The 16,396-nt window shown below is 39.3% G+C and overlaps 1 protein-coding gene across 1 annotated transcript in view; it reads right to left on the bottom strand.

Annotated features, from left to right (window-relative positions):
* Nucleotides 1-2,762, bottom strand: part of EHF (ETS homologous factor) — a 34,226-nt gene extending 31,464 nt beyond the window's left edge. Inside the window, exon 1 of the mRNA XM_059474289.1 lies at nt 2,558-2,762. The gene's annotated coding sequence lies outside the window, so the exon portion shown is untranslated. The remainder of the gene's footprint in view (nt 1-2,557) is intronic.
* Between the last annotated feature and the right edge of the window lie 13,634 nt (nt 2,763-16,396).

Raw genomic sequence — 16,396 nt, 5'->3', positions numbered from 1 at the left:
ATTCATTGGAAATGAAAAAAATTAAGGAAGTTGAGTGGGAGCCAAATGATTTGATTTTTCACTTGTCCAGCTGTCCCATTGTTTCCACCACTGCTGATAACCCACAACACCCCGAGAATATCTAAAGTAATAAGAAATTACTGTGGCAATACCACAGCATATTCTCTCAGGTGACAAGAAGGTAATAATGTCCCGTGTAAAGCAGAGCACATTCTACTACCTGATCTCACCACAACTGGGGTAAATATATGGTTCTCACACTATAGGTGGCTGTGAAGCGCGACCTAACTTGTGCTGGGGCAAGCAAAGAGATATTCTGATCTGATATGAGAGCTTTTATTATCAGGACTTGGGGAAAATACATATTTTTACCATTGTTATAGGCTTTACAAGTGACACTTGGAGTAAAAAAAAAAATAGCAATGCTAAATGCAAGGGAACAGTGACTCTGCTAATGATAACCTAGTCCTGCATACAGGACCAGTGCTCAAGGGGGAGAAGGGTGTCTGGAGGATGGCTGCTCTAAGAAAGCCTTGGGCACACTTCATAAACCCCTGAACTGGAATTCCCAGTGTATTGACTCATAATATCTCTGTTTGGCACGCTACAGACTCTGATCCATCCTGACATCCAAATTTCACAGCTAATGTTGAAAAATTAGAGGAGAGAATTGAAGTGATTAAAGGATGGAAAAGCTTACAGTGAAACACGTTAAGATCCTTCACTATAGTGCATGTTTCTCCATGAAAAGGAACAGGCTTTGGAGCGCAAACTACCACAATTATCAGAGACTAGGCTAAGAAAGAACTTGTCCCCAGCTAACCACACGAGGAACAGAAATTTCCTACCCAGGGGAACTTCCCAATAACCATCAAAAGACAACAAAATCAGGCGGCTGAATGTTAAAACAAGACCATGTCAGACTGAAAATGAGATAAAATGTTTTTAGAAGAATGGTATTTAATTGCGGGGCACTTGAAAACATTCTGGGGAATTTCCCATTACTGGACTTCTGGACTTTTTTTCAAGATTGGAAGTTTTCTAAAATATATGCTCTGCTTGAAGTCACATAATTATCTCTGAAAAATTTTGGCAAGTCTTATGTTACTATTGCAACAATCACTTGGTTTTGAAAATTGTAAGGGGCAGGAATTAAACTGTCATTGTGATATTTGTAAGTGAAACACCTTAATCCTGTTTTTTTTCTAGTTTTAATTGCGGCCTTTTTCTTTGATTTCTGCATTTGCATTAAATATTAAACTGCTATATTTTCCAGCTCTGATATTTTCTACAGTGCAAAATAGATGTCACACAACTGGCTTAAACTACACCCTGCAAATTTCCCATCAAAGCAAAACTTAAAGGAGCGCTTTATTTAATATTACTTAAGTTTTCACAAATTGCAGGAAATACTGGTGCATGTTACATCTGTTTAACACGGCATCAAGTGAGACAAGTATAAATAAAATGACTAAATGAAACTTTTACCTCAAGGTACATTTCTGTCATTATGAGCTTGTTTAATTCTAACAGTTGTTTGGTTCTAAAAAATGTCAAAGGTAGGAAAGAAAGGATAGTTGAATGTACTTTAGAAGCAAACACAATATATGCCTTTAGATAGTAATCAAAAAGCACATTACTGATATAATTGAATGACTCTATAACAATATACACACAAGTATGTGCCTAAAATGTCTCATGGGGTGAAATGCAAACATTTGTCACTGAGTCCATTACACATATTTTACAAAATCAACACAGATTTGGAGCAACTTTTTCTTCACATTCTCTTTTACAACTACCTTAACAATTGCGTCTATACCTTAAGGGGCCAGTTCTGGTTCTATTAAAATAAAATTACCATTGGAACAGAAACAATTTAAACAAGCAGAAACACTGCGGGCCTCACACTCTATTTACCTACCCAGTGCCTGAGCTGGGTTCTCTGCAGTTTTTGCTTAGACAGAACTAAGATCAGCAGAACCTCCTTCACCATACAACTGCCAAGAAACTGCCTTGAGGCTGAAACCAAGCCAAATTATAAATCTACTTTAGGGTTTTTTGTTACAAACACCATGTCCATCAACATCCTCATCACTAAAATGAACCGAAACACAGTCATTGTGGAGTGTATCCCAGTTCTATGACACAAGGACTCCCCATAGCATTGAGAAAGTCCACTTTTTCACCCCTTGTCTTACTGAACAGATGACAACTCTGTTGACAAAAGTAGCATGTTCAGGACCGGGAATATTATTATATTCATCATAATAGAAAAGATTCTCAGGATCTGGCCCCATTCAAACGCATACACAGCAGAAATACTTAAATAGAACATACAAGTTCAAACCAGGAAAGCAGAAATCCTTATTGCAACATTAAAAAGCCTTTTGAATAAATGACCTTAGCTGCTGTTCCAAAATGGGAAGGGAGAGGCTTGGTATAGTGGCCAGGAGTCTAGTAGACATTTTTTTTCCTTTTTTTTAATTATTGTCACTGGTGTTATTTTAAAGGAAGTGCATTTAAGAAAAGAAAATAAATACCCCAAACACCTTACCTCATTTAGCTGAAGATTCTGGAGTGGAAATCCTGAACAGAGGCAATGGGAAAACTGTCTACAGAACAGTAGGTTGGGTAAGCACAGGTACTAGGTTATGTCAACTAAAGACTCCCAGGAGTGAAGATAAATGGATGTGATACTAATTTTAAAACATTTTGCTGAACACTCAACCAGCCAATAGGGGAATTCCTTAGGTCACTTCCTGTTCATTTGATTGGACCTGCAACGACAACAACCAAGATGAGGTTGAGAGCGTTTGCATAAGGCCAGCTCAGTCCTCGGCATTCAAAGAGAACAGGTCTAACCGGGTTACACGCGTGGCTCCAGAACAAAAGAAAAACCTGGTAATGGATGAGGGATTGATTTCTTTGTAGTTGTTTTTTTAAGACCATCCCTTCATTTTTATTTTATTTTTTAAATTGAGGTTATTTCAGGCAGATAGGGAGATCATAATTAGAATGGGGAGAAGTGTATAGCAGGAATGTCCTAAGTTAAAATTAGTCTGGAAATAACATTAGGAGATGGATTTGCTGACAGAGAGGTAGAATGGGTGAGCTCATGTGATGAGCTCAGACTTTTCTTTTATACATTGAGAATCCCGAAAAATGCATGAAAGGGTGGTCTATTAGTCTTTCAGCTTCTCTAAGTATTTGAGAGTAGGTAAGAAACAAAATGAGAGAAAAAATAATCAGTGTGGGGGTATATGGGGCTGAGTATGAAAGTTCAGCTATATGCAGGTCAGCAGGGCAGAGAATCAGTAGATGTGCTTAGTCCAGAGTTTTCCTTGACCACGTGTGAGTTACTCCTCCAGCCTGCAACCATGAACCTGAGCAGGAAACCAGGTGCCCAAATGAAAATAGGAAACCTCCTCTGTTTCTCATTATTTCACTAGTCAAACAAGGCACCAACACAGAAACAGTTAAAAATGCACTAAAATGTGGGTAGGTTCTGAGGTTTCATTAATTTGTATGTATAAACCAAGAAATGCTAAAAATTATTATTCAGTGACTGTTCAGTGGTCTGTGTGAAGTGAATTTTCTAGTCTTTGCTCATTTTTGGTCCCAAATCTCATCATAAATCTTCCCCTGACAGATGCTGACAGGAGTTCTCAGTGCTAGATTTACCAAGCACAGGAAATGGATTGTCCTTCAACATCCAGAGATATTATTAATTATTAATCAAGGCTCATTGTCAATGTAGAGGAAATATTTCACAAATACTATTTATGCTGAACCTGATTTCAAGATAAATAATGGATCTCAGACTCAAGGAATGTCACCTTTGTTCCTATCATCTACACTACCAACAATTAAAAACTAAGTTCCTTTTGATCACATAGATAAGGTGCACCTGTGTACAAGTGTTGCTTGGGAAGATTCCATTATTTCTCACCCAGGTTAGGTCAAGTTCCATGGCTTCCATTGAGTCTCACCGATCAAAGAAAGTTGTCCCTGAGGAAGAAGGAAGACTGTAAATACCCATCTTGGAGAGCTTCATTGTCTTGCATTTACAATGCCAAGGACTGAAGGACTGAAGTTGTCTCTGCAGACAGCTAGGCAACGATTTTGATAGGCGTAGCACTTACAAGATTTCTCTAAGTGTTCATGTCACTGAGTCCAAGTATTTGCATACCAAGTCATGTCTTGATGAGTATTTATAGCTTTCATCATCAAAATAATGCCTTAGCATGATATCAGCATGAACAATTAGTCCAGAGCAGGAAAAGCTAAGAAGCAAAGAACTAGCAAGCAGTAAAGAGCACTTTCCTTCCCAAGTAGGGTACCTTTAGGAAGAAACCCAAGTCTTACATTGGGCCACTGAACAAAACATGGGAGATTAAAGAATCACACTGAGATTCATCTATATGCTGCAGAAGCACCACAGGAGGATGTGACCACTAGATCTCAACATAGACAGGGAAAGCAGAATTTTCCTTTTGCTAGAAAGGACATCAGCAAAAGCAGAAAATAAATGGTTCCAGTGTGGTACTGACACTGGAATGTCACTTTCTGTTTGTGTGACTGTTGGCCTTTTCTGTTTCAGCTCCTAAGGGCAGAGACAGCTTTGGTGGCTAAGACGCAGAATACTTCCAGACAGACAAAAAAGCACATTGTACCAACAGGTCTGGACAGGGTGAAGCTAGCTTGGTCGGCACACCAGCATGCATTATTTATTACTGTGCTATTTTCAAAGGCAAGGTGCCATACAGGGTGGTGGCTCCCTAAATTTACTGCCCTACCTGGCCAACTATGCTGCCCCCATGCTCCCAAGTATGCTTATTGACACTTACATGTGGTTCAGCTCAGAGAGGATTACGGGTGGCTTTCGGAGACAGCCAGGCCTTTCCCTCTACATATCCTTCTTTAGCACTGCAGCCACAAAATTAACATGAATTTGGTCCCCACACAGTTCTAGGTGGCAGAGAAAACATTAAAAACTTTATAACTAGGAACTTGGAGGCCACAATCACAGTATGGCAGAAGTGCCAGTGCAGATTCCCAGAATTAATTTAATTATAGCCATCAAGCATCAAGGAAATTACCTAAATCTGTCTAGATTCTTAAATTGGCGTCTCTCACTGTAATGTCTGACACCTGATGAAAACAGACAACAAATGTATGGAAATTTCTGTTTTTTCATTAATATTAATCTCTGCTTCATTTGTTAAATTCCAGTGGAATATCAAAAGGTGGGTATAAAGCTGATATGTAGGTTAGACATGACAAACAGTTTGAGAATACAGAGTATTCTCAAATAAAATGAGATTCCTGCCTTCATTCTGCTGCAACAAAATCAGAATGGATTCATAAACTTTGGAAAAAAATACATTTTCTGTAAAAACCTCGCTAGAGAAGTCAGAAGAAATAGGAGAGATACTCTTTCCAAGCTGTATTCTATGTTACAGGCAAATGCCACCTATTGCTAAGGTTGCCAGTTATTTAGGCTTGCAAGACCTTGTAATTTTTTCTTCACAGTTTGCTAAATTTTAGCCTTTAGCTCTTTGGCTAAATTGGAATTTTTCCATCATGGGCATTTGCTCTGCAACAAAATTTTGAGTAATTATCAAAATTACTAGTGTTAATATACTAGTATATGTTTTTCTGACAAATTCAAAAAAGGCTAGGGAAAATTCTGTACTTTGTATTTATAGTTTGTATTTGTATTACTGTCTTTTCTTTGGACAGCTCAGGAACATTTGTGTTTGAAGCACAGACTGATTACAACAGGCTGTCAAATTACTAGTGTACTATTTACCATTCCAAATAAAATCCAACCAAAGTTAGGCAGTTTAAAACTTATTGACAAATCACAGAATCATGAAATGGGCAAGCTTGGAAGGGGTCACAGTGGGTATTCTGGTTCAACCTTCAGGGCCATCCCGGAGCACATGGCACAGGATTGTGTCCGTATAGATCCCGAATATCTCTATTGAGGGAGACTCCACACCCTCTCTGGGTAGCCTGTTTCGGTCACCCTCACAGAAAGTTCTTCCTCATGTTCAGGTGGAACTCCTGTGCTTCAGTTTCTACCCATTGCCTCTTTTCCTATTGCTTGGTGCCACTGAGAATGGCCTGGCTCCATCCTCTGACACCCTCCTGTCACACACCTACAGACATTGATAAGGTCCCCTCTCATTCATCTCTTCTTGAGGCTGAACAGGCCAGACTGCCTCAGCCTTTCCTCCTAACTGAGATGCTCCAGCTCCTCAATAATCTCTGTAGCTTTCTGCTGGACCTGCTTCAGGAGTTCCAAGTCTCTCTTGTCCTGAGGAGCCCAGAACTGGACACAGAATTCCAGATGTGCCTCACCAGGGCTGAGCAGAGGAGCAGGATCGTTTCCCTCGGCCTGCTGGCAATGCTGCTCCAAATGCACTGCAGGATCCCATTGGCCTCCTTGGCCACTGCTGCTCATGGACAGCTTGTGTTCCACCAGGACCCCCAGGTCCTTCTCCACAGAGCTGCTTTCCAAGAGCTCAGCCCCCAGCCTGTGCTGCTGCAGGGGGTTGTTCCTCCCCAGGAGCAGGACCTGCACCTGCCTTTGTTCAGTTTCAGAAGGTCCCTCTCTGCCCTTCTCTCCAGCCTGTCCAGGCCCTTCTGAAGGGTTGCACAGCTCTCTGGGGTATGGGCCACTGCTCCTGGCTTTGTGTCTGCAGGAACTTGCTGAGGAGGCCTCTGCCCCTTCCTCCAAGTCATTGATGAATTAGGTAAACCAGACTGGGCCCAGCATTGAACCCTGGGAGACACCACCAGTGACAGGGCCCCAGCCAAACCCTGTGAGCTGAACACGACCCTCAGGGATTTGCCACTCAGCCAGTTCTCAACCCACCTCACAGTCCATTAATCCAGCTCACATTCCTGAGTTTGCCTGCAAGGATGTTGGGAGGGAGACAGTGTTGAAAGCCTTGCTGAAGTCCAGGGAGACAACATCCACTGCTCTCCCCTGAAATCAAAATCCATGTGATGGATTCATGAGCCAGAGCCTCGTTCCCTCAGCTTTCTTTTGCAGCAAGTGTTCTCCACTTCCTGGCTTCACAAGGCTTTCCTAGCAGATAAAATAGGCTATTCCTGTACATCTGCCAACTTGAAAAAGCAAATTTTCCAATGAGTCCTCCATTTGCTCCAGCAGCTACTCTCAGTACAGCTGGCAGAGATCTGTAGGGGGGAGCTAAAGGATCAACCCACAGGCTACTCAATGCCAAAACAGCCATCTCTGCACGCCACTTATTCAAAACCTAGGAACTGTATACAGGGAACAGAGCTAAGAGAACATTATTAACCTTGGGACAGGTTGGGAGGCAGAGTACTTAGGGCACAGACCACAGGGTACTCATTCAAAGGGAAGCTACCCAATACTATGCATACAGGGAGTGGCCCTGAGCTGTATTTGCTGCATATGAATCAAACTTGTGCTGAAAATTTCTGTTCATTTCCTCATTAGTTTTCTTATGCTGTTCATCCTCATGGTATTTTAGGTATTATAGTTACACATGTACTTATAATGTAAATAAACATTTAATATATGTAGATTAGTGTATTACAGTGTACTAATGCATTAGCACTAACATTACAGTATTAGCACAAAAACATTTATTGATCTTCATGAATCCCTAGTGGGGTGAGAAAGTAATTTATTGTCCCTATTTTAATGGAGAACCTTAAAAAGATCAAGACAAAGGTGTTTACTAATTTAAGGTATCCATTTTCAGCTGCCTGAGCACCATGTATTTAAAACACTTATTCTATAGTTATGTAAAGTACTGAAAGAACATCTACTATTCATTCTCATTTCAGATTTTAATACTTAGCAGTTCTGTAAATCAGACTTCTTTTCACACAGAAAAGAAGGAAAAAATGTTTGTTTTTTTTTAATATTACCAAATAATGGCCTGAGTCTAGAAAACAGCCTAAGAATTTTGTCTGCATTTTTCCAAACATAATCAATCTCAAGAAAAATCTATTACAGTTCTGCCAATCACTGTCTAGACAAATTATAAGAAAGTAATGATAAGAAGGTTGACAATGGTCACAGCAGAATATGAGTTTTGCAGACAATTTTGTGAAGATTCAAATTTTAAACCAATACAGCTATATATTTTAGTATTTCCACAGCTTCTTCACACACATAATAGTCATCAAGCAGACCCCAACCTTCTGTTAGTTGATCTGATGAACTGAAAATCATTAAGTAACCAAGTTCCTTCGGTCTATGTGTTCTCCCCAGAAGAAGAATGTATCCTGAAAATCCAGATATGCCTCAAAAGAGGTACTGGATAACCTGATAAACAAAGGGATAAAAAACCAAACACCCTCAAATTCCTTTCCCACAAATACATCTGCCAACCAGAAAATACCATTTAAGCACCCCTTCTATTCCTGGAGACGACCCCCACCACCCTTTGGTCTCCTTGCCACACAGATCAAGAGTTGGATTTTTTTCTTGAAAACCTTGCAGTGGTTTCTCTCATCAAGTCAGTCTAAAGGTACAGCAAAGGCAAAATCAAGTGTGCATCTGTGAATTGAAAAACTTGCATAAAAAAAGTTATGTAAGAAACTTTGCAAGGATCACTGCAAAACTGTTTATGCTCTGAGAGAGAGAGATTCATAAGAAGAAAAGCCACAGACATCTGCACTGAGAAATAGAATATAAATATAAATAACATATAAAGCTTTCCATGGAAAAGAGAAGGGTAATAAATGGCCAGAATGAACTGTCAGGGCGAACACAAATTGCTAGAGAGAGAGAGAGAGAGAGAAAGAAAGAAAGAAAGAAAAGAAAGAAAGAAGAAAGAAAGAAAGAAAGAAAGAAAGAAAGAAAGAAAGAAAGAAAGAAAGAAAGAAAGAAAGAAAGAAAGAAAGAAAGAAAGAAAGAAAGAAAGAAAGAAAGAAAGAAAGAAAGAAAGAAAGAAAGAAAGAAAGAAAGAAAGAAAGAAAGAAAGAAAGAAAGAAAGAAAGAAAGAAAGAAAGAAAGAAAGAAAGAAAGAAAGAAGAAAGAAAGAAAGAAAGAAAGAAAGAAAGAAAGAAAGAAAGAAAGAAAGAAAGAAAGAAAGAAAGAAAGAAAGAAAGAAAGAAAGAAAGAAAGAAAGAAAGAAAGAAAGAAAGAAAGAAAGAAAGAAAGAAAGAAAGAAAGAAAGAAAGAAAGAAGAAAGAAAGAAAGAAAGAAAGAAAGGAAAGGAAGAAAGGAAGAAAGGAAGAAAGGAAGAAAGGAAGAAAGGAAGAAAGGAAGAAAGGAAGAAAGGAAGAAAGAAGGAAGGAAGGAAGAAGGAAGGAAGGAAGGAAGGAAGGAAGGAAGGAAGGAAGGAAGGAAGGAAGGAAGGAAGGAAGGAAGGAAGGAAGGAAGGAAGGAAGGAAGGAAGGAAGGAAGGAAGGAAGGAAGGAAGGAAGGAAGGAAGGAAGGAAGGAAGGAAGGAAGGAAGGAAGGAAGGAAGGAAGGAAGGAAGGAAGGAAGGAAGGAAGGAAGGAAGGAAGGAAGGAAGGAAGGAAGGAAGGAAGGAAGGAAGGAAGGAAGGAAGGAAGGAAGGAAGGAAGGAAGGAAGGAAGGAAGGAAGGAAGGAAGGAAGGAAGGAAGGAAGGAAGGAAGGAAGGAAGGAAGGAAGGAAGGAAGGAAGGAAGGAAGGAAGGAAGGAAGGAAGGAAGGAAAGGAAAGAAAGGAAAGAAAGGAAGAAAGGAAGAAAGGAAGAAAGAAAGAAAGAAAGAAAGAAAGAAAGAAAGAAAGAAAGAAAGAAAGAAAGAAAGAAAGAAAGAAAGAAAGAAAGAAAGAAAGAAAGAAAGAAAGAAAGAAAGAAAGAAAGAAAGAAAGAAAGAAAGAAAGAAATGCAAATCCTAGAGATAATATAGGTTTATAATTAATTATTTATTTGTTTTAGTCTCCTCAGTGTGCAGGTCAAACCAACTCAATGCACCATTGTTGTGCAAACCATTGGGAATAAACTTGTATGAGAACTAGGGAGACAAAGATTAATACTAATAAATAATATCTGTGACACATAAAATTATGCGTAGCAATGAGGAGGCCATTAAATGCAGGGCAGCATCAATTATGTTTTGCTTGTGATTTGAAGGAAAAATGTTAAAAATGTGTATGGAGTCCACACTATCAATTGTAAGAATCTATTTATAAGACTATCTTTTGCCCATATGAGCTGACACAGTCCCCTGGATTTCTGTGAGATTTTGACAATGTATATCTAATAGTATCTTTATATGGCTGTGTATACTGCCTTTTCAGGACTCCAAAAAATTTAATATATTATGAGGCAACACTGACTGTGCAATGCTTTCTCAGAGGAAAACTTCATAACTATGCAATAGAGGGTGTTAAACAACAAGCAGGGCAAAATGACCTAATGGGTCTTTTCAATCTGTTGTGGTTTGAATCTCTTAGCAAACACTTTGAAGCTGACAGAACCAAAGCAAAATCATGAGAACATAAAGAAGGCAAACACAAAGTAATGCACAAAGATTAAAAAAGAAAGGAGCACAGATATCCTGAGATAAACTTTTAGTAGGCCTCAAATACTTCTGCTGTTCCATTAATAAACCAGAACATGCTAAAATCACAAGGAATCAGGAAAAGCATAACCATTCCTGGGTGTTGTACCTCTCACTCCCAAAATTTGGTGAATATAGAAATTGTAAGTTTGTACTAGGACTGAGATAGGAACTGGAGCACAGCTATAGAACTTAGAAGAGGTCTTGTGTCATGTAGATACTTTGAAATTGTAGTACAATTTTAAGGAAAGTAAGAATAAGCACTGTAAGTGCTGTACAGTCACTGTAAGTGACTGTATTTCACTATATACAGAATATATCAAACATTTTAGGGAACCTGCAAGTGGGTAAATGGCTCCCAGACACAGAGTGCTGATTCTTATGATGCAGTGTGTTTTCCCAAATTAAACTTTTCCCGGTTAAGAGTGTTGGAATCCTTAAGAGCCTTATAGGGTCATTTAAAATCTAAATGGTTGGACTTTCCCAAACTTAAAAACTGTTCAGAAAAGAGAATTTAGGTTGAGCTAATCTCTAGATTAGTTTATTTGGGTTATAGGTCTCTAATCTCTAGGAGGGACCTACAAGGAGCATGCATAATTTGTGTTATGTACTGGGAAAGCAGAAAATTAAAAAATAAAGACAACAAGATGCTACCAGAACACATTAGGAGCCAATAACATCAGATTTAAAAGGAATGGCAGGACCAGTTACATGAAAAAATGGGAGTTGTTCACACTGTAATCAGCTACTTGCAAGGCAGTCACCCTTGTAATCCATACAGCATGGGATAATGAAACAGGGATGAGGGGTCAAGGACAACCCTGGACAAAATTACCCATGTTTAGATTTAGATCAAAAGCAGTCTTAGGACAGGATGGCACAACACATGTCCTAACTGAGAATACAGAGACAGGCAAATTGAGATCCAGAGCAACTGACTGAGAGATGACAGATTTGATTAGTTAGGAGGGATCGATGGTAGCACTGCTACTCTCCTGGATTGCTCAAATTAGAATATGCCCAGCAAAGGCCCAGGACAGCATGGATTTGATCTTCAATGTGAGCTTCTCACTCTTCATGACTTTGAAGAGCGGGATTCTGGATGAATGCATTTTCATGCATGTCTCCATGCATGTGAGTGAGCATTGCATGACTGAATGACTGCAGAGGGGATAAACTGAGAAACTTCTTACGCACTTTTCTGTCTTGGTGTATAAATGTGAGCTGAGTGAATTTAAAAGAGTACATTCGTGCATTTGGGAAAGAATATTAAAGAAGACTCCAAGATTTCAGCATTTAGAGTCAGGCAATGGATATATCTGCCATTAGGTTAAGTTGGAACAGCTTCACAGAAATGAATGGAGGGGGGTCTAAAAGCTATATAGGTACAAAGGACAATAAAAACCCAACCCTTCATGGTTCAAGTTAGCCTTAGGAGTCATACCAGAACAGATCTTTTGAGGGCATCTCAAAGCAAGCAGCTACCTGCAAGACAGAGATGTGAACAATTCATAGGCTAACTTCCAATCTTTGTGATTATGAGAGGATTTCCTTTGCCAACATCTGAGCAGGGGAGTGAGGGTTAACCCTTGAACATAGCTATAGCAGGCAAATCTTTCGAAACCAGTTTATCCCAGTTCCAGTAACTGCACAATGTTCAGTGCCTGTGAGATGCAAATATCAAGTTTATGATTAACTGCGTTAAATTCCATGGAACTGCAAGGACTTTTATTTGTTTGTATAAAGAAATTGAGACAATGCACCCTTTCCTTACTAGGCTTTCACTTTAATAACTTTTAAGAGAAAATCTTTCACTGGATGCCTGTGCTATATCCTTATATTTCCAAAGAGTTTTTCTTCGCATCCTTTAGTTGGAAGGGGAGTTAGCACACTATCTGCCAGGGAATATGCATGTCTGATGCATGTGTGACCAGAAATATCATTCTAAGGAAGATGGGGGATAGAATAAGCAAATATTTAACACTGACCCCATTGGAAGTCAGCTGGTTCCCGCTACAAAACTTGCACTGTGGAGAGAGACTTTCTCTAAGCAGGAGAGAGAGAGGCCTGGGTTAGTCCTCTGGATTCTGTCAGAATCTTTCAGCAATTTGCCTCTCAAGGTTTCTCAGTCACAATGCTAAGGAGGCTACACTTCTTGAAACACTATAAAGATGTAACACTACAAAGATGAGCACATTCCTGTTCATGAGGCATTCCAAGTTCCATGTGGTTATGTCTGGAGATGAAGACTCCACAGAGTTTATTAGAGATGCCATAAGGGGAGATATACCAGACTGTGTACCAGGCTATTGCACTAGCACTTATCATGCTAATTAAACTTGAGGGGGACAGAAGTTCAGCCTTTATCCTTGGAGTTCTGTTGCATTAGTATTTGAGGTGAGCTGTTCATGTCTAATAATCCTAATATTTTCCAGATGCCTTTTACTCAGCAAAGATTTCATGGTTTTTTTTCCTTACATCGGGCACGTTGTTCCCAGATTATAGCACATGTACATCACTTTTTCCAGGACAAGGGGCCAAAGTAATTCAGTCCTGTGGATGTTTGCACTGAGGAGCTTCATCTGCCTCTTACAAACCTGACTATTCAATCTGGGAGGTTACATTGTGAACAGTATCACAGGCACTGCAGTGAGGCACACTGACATGAAGCTGGCACCTCATCCCCCCTGTATAGGGTTACTACACAACATTGCATTAGTCAGAATTAATGATTTATTTAGAAAGAAAAACCTTCTCCCGGGTTTCTCCCATGCCCTTTCTGAAATGGCTTTTAGCAGCTGGCATTCTGCATCTGTGGGAGGAAAGAATGAGAAGAATTGTAGTGACTTTAATAGGATTTATTCTGTGGCTTGCAAACTGGGCTCAGTGACCCACAGCAAAACAGCCCTGAATTTCAAAGGAGTGATTCTCTCCTTGAGCTGCTCCCTAAGACAAGGAAAGCCTTGGAGCTGGAGTTGTGATCTCCAGGAAACTTCATCACTGGTCTCTTGCCCTGCAGGAGATGCTTCTACTTACATGCAGACATATTAAGAGGCAGCAATGCCTCTTGCAATCACCCCACTGGTGGGAATCAGTCCCCCACTGATTAGGGAGACAGGTGGCTTTATCATGCACCCCCACACACGTACACACACTGCAGAAATGCCTCTCCAGAGCACACCTGAGGGAAACACCTACTGAGGCTGCCAGATCTGGAGGAAAGAATAGACAGAGACTTTCAGTCTATTTCTGTACTAGGAGATCACAACATTGCTGCTAAAATGGATTGGATATTCTGTTCTTTCTTCCAGGTACATAATTTAGTTAAAGGTCTTGATGGTCTAATCTGAGTGGGGGGCAGGCAAAAAATCTGTAGATCTGAGCATTCTTGCATATGGACAGATAGAGCACAAGGATCATGTTCTCAGATCACAACACAGGAAACACAGGAAAATAAGTTAGTATTCCCAAAATTTACAGAAGAAGTGATGGAGTGGAGAAGAAAAAGGAAGAGGCAGAAAAAAGTGGGAAAATACAAAGAGAAGTTTCCAACTTCATAGGAAATGGTGTGGTCACTTTCCATATCTTTTTTCTCCACCATACATTTGATTGTATGTTTTATTTGCTTTTTATATTTTCAGATGTCCTGCAGTGGTCCTTTCTGGCCTTAACCACTCTGTGATTTCATAGGACAATTCAGGCTCCCAGGGACCTCAGAATGTGTCTAGTTTAGCTTCCTGTTCAAACCAAGCCAGATAAGTGATCAAACCAGGTTGCTGTAGGCTTTAGGGGTTTTTTGTCCCTTTAAAGCAGTCTCTTGGTCAGTTCATGTATTTCATGAATTGAAACTACTGTTATAATTATCATTGTAACCAGTCTATCATCTAGACTAGTTTTAAACATTCCTCAGAATGGTGCTCATACCTCTTTCTTTAGATTCTTCAGAGATTTATCACATTCTTGCCAGAAGTTTATTCGGCTCAGTTTTGCCCTGATCATGTTGAAAATTATACTCCAGTTGTAATCCACTGTCATAGTCCTCTCACTATGTCATTTCATCTTCTAAACTGTACTCCATATCTCTTTTCACATCTCCAATAATACTGGTAGGTAGAGGCACCAAGGCACCATAAAATCCATTGTCCATAAGGATACGAGTTGAAAGAAAACAGCCATCTGTTCATGTGCAATTGTGTGCAGTAAAAATATAACAGAAGCATATTCCCCTGAAAATAGTGGTGAATTATATGTGAGTCCAACCACTGTTAAATATTACCTTCAGCATTTTTCTCCACATAGCATAGTTGCATAAAACAGATTCCATTCCCAGCACCCAGTCTCATCCCTGGAAAATCAATGGCAGTGGAGGCAGGTAAGCCATGATATGTTCATACATTGTTTCATTGAAAGATACAACAAAAAAGAAATTATATTAGGACTTGAAGGCATATCAGCCATCTTACTATTCCAAACATTTATCATACAAATACTGTAGCATATGAATTTGATGTGAGTTTCTAATGACATAATTCTTCATGGAATGTGATTTGTTTATAATAATAAGAAATATAGAATGTGTCATAGAATCCTGGCATAAAATAATTTGGTATGCAGCTTCTAAGGCAGGAACATAATGTTTCTATTTGCTGTCACTGAACTGTCATTATTAAAATAATGAAAAAGATGGGGAAAGAAGGGGAGAGAGACTGGAAATGATCTATGAAGCACCATTTGGTAACTATTACTATTCTTTGAGATGCAAGTTGAAAACCTGTGTGTAAAATGAAGACCACATTTTAGAATCACCATCAAGATCAGATTTCAATAATTTAAAATTCAGAATTAATTTCTATTTTATAAATACATGTATTATATATATACATATAATTTTGACTGAAATTTATCTGAATAGAAGTGACCATTTGCAATATTTGAAAGTGAACAAAAGCTTTAAACTATACCATGTTTTTGTATAGACAGCTGAGAGCTGATAGAAAGAATTATTTGCTGTTCACTTCTGACAGACTGCACTGTTAGTAGCCAGACTAGCATATTCAAAAATTCACTGGATTTTTTAAATGCCCTGTTAACATGGACTCTCATTCCCAGTCATGGGTTTCACAGCCTGGTGGCCTGGGAGCAGAGGAAGGACCCCGAAGAGTGCAGCGATGCTCTGTTGATACTCATTTCAACTCTGGGGCTGGCTCAACTCTTGGGTGCTGCATTTGGCTATTTAAAATCAGCTTCTCTTTACTAATATCCAGTGGTGTCACTGCAAATAGCTACATCACCTGGCATTTTTCAAATGGTTTCAACTGCAAATTTTATAGACAGATGAGTCCCTTGGACATAGGTATGAAAATAACAAATCTCCTGTACGAAAGGACAATAAATCATGACTCAGGTGACTCACTCCCTGCATAGAGGACAGAAAATGAAAGAGTATGCCTTGAATAAGAACTGACTGAGACCTGAGTGAGACCAGTTACTGAGATAATTAGCTAAGGTCTTTTCATTTATACATTAATGAACCAGAAGATCAAAGACTTTGGCGAGGGCTGTAACCACGACTGCAACATTGTCTTGCTATGCAATAATGAACTCGTTATTGGCTGCTTTCATAAATTACATGTGGTAGACTATTTTATTTTTAATACTGTACATAAAGCACAAAAACAACTACAATGTTGCTTTAGAAAATTTTAATTGCTAAGCACGCACTTTCATGTAATAAGTGCATTCTTACTTTCAGCTGATTGCTGCTACCAATTTTGTCCTTTCACTGGAAATTTCCTGACAGGTGGCAAACCTTCTCTTATTTTGTGGAAGAAAGGGGAAATAAGTGACT

This window comes from Ammospiza nelsoni, chromosome 6 (assembly GCF_027579445.1).
Source record: "Ammospiza nelsoni isolate bAmmNel1 chromosome 6, bAmmNel1.pri, whole genome shotgun sequence".
Lineage (NCBI taxonomy): Eukaryota > Metazoa > Chordata > Aves > Passeriformes > Passerellidae > Ammospiza > Ammospiza nelsoni.
The sequence above is the reverse complement of the archived record's forward strand: the minus strand, read 5'-3'. Positions and strand labels throughout refer to the sequence as shown.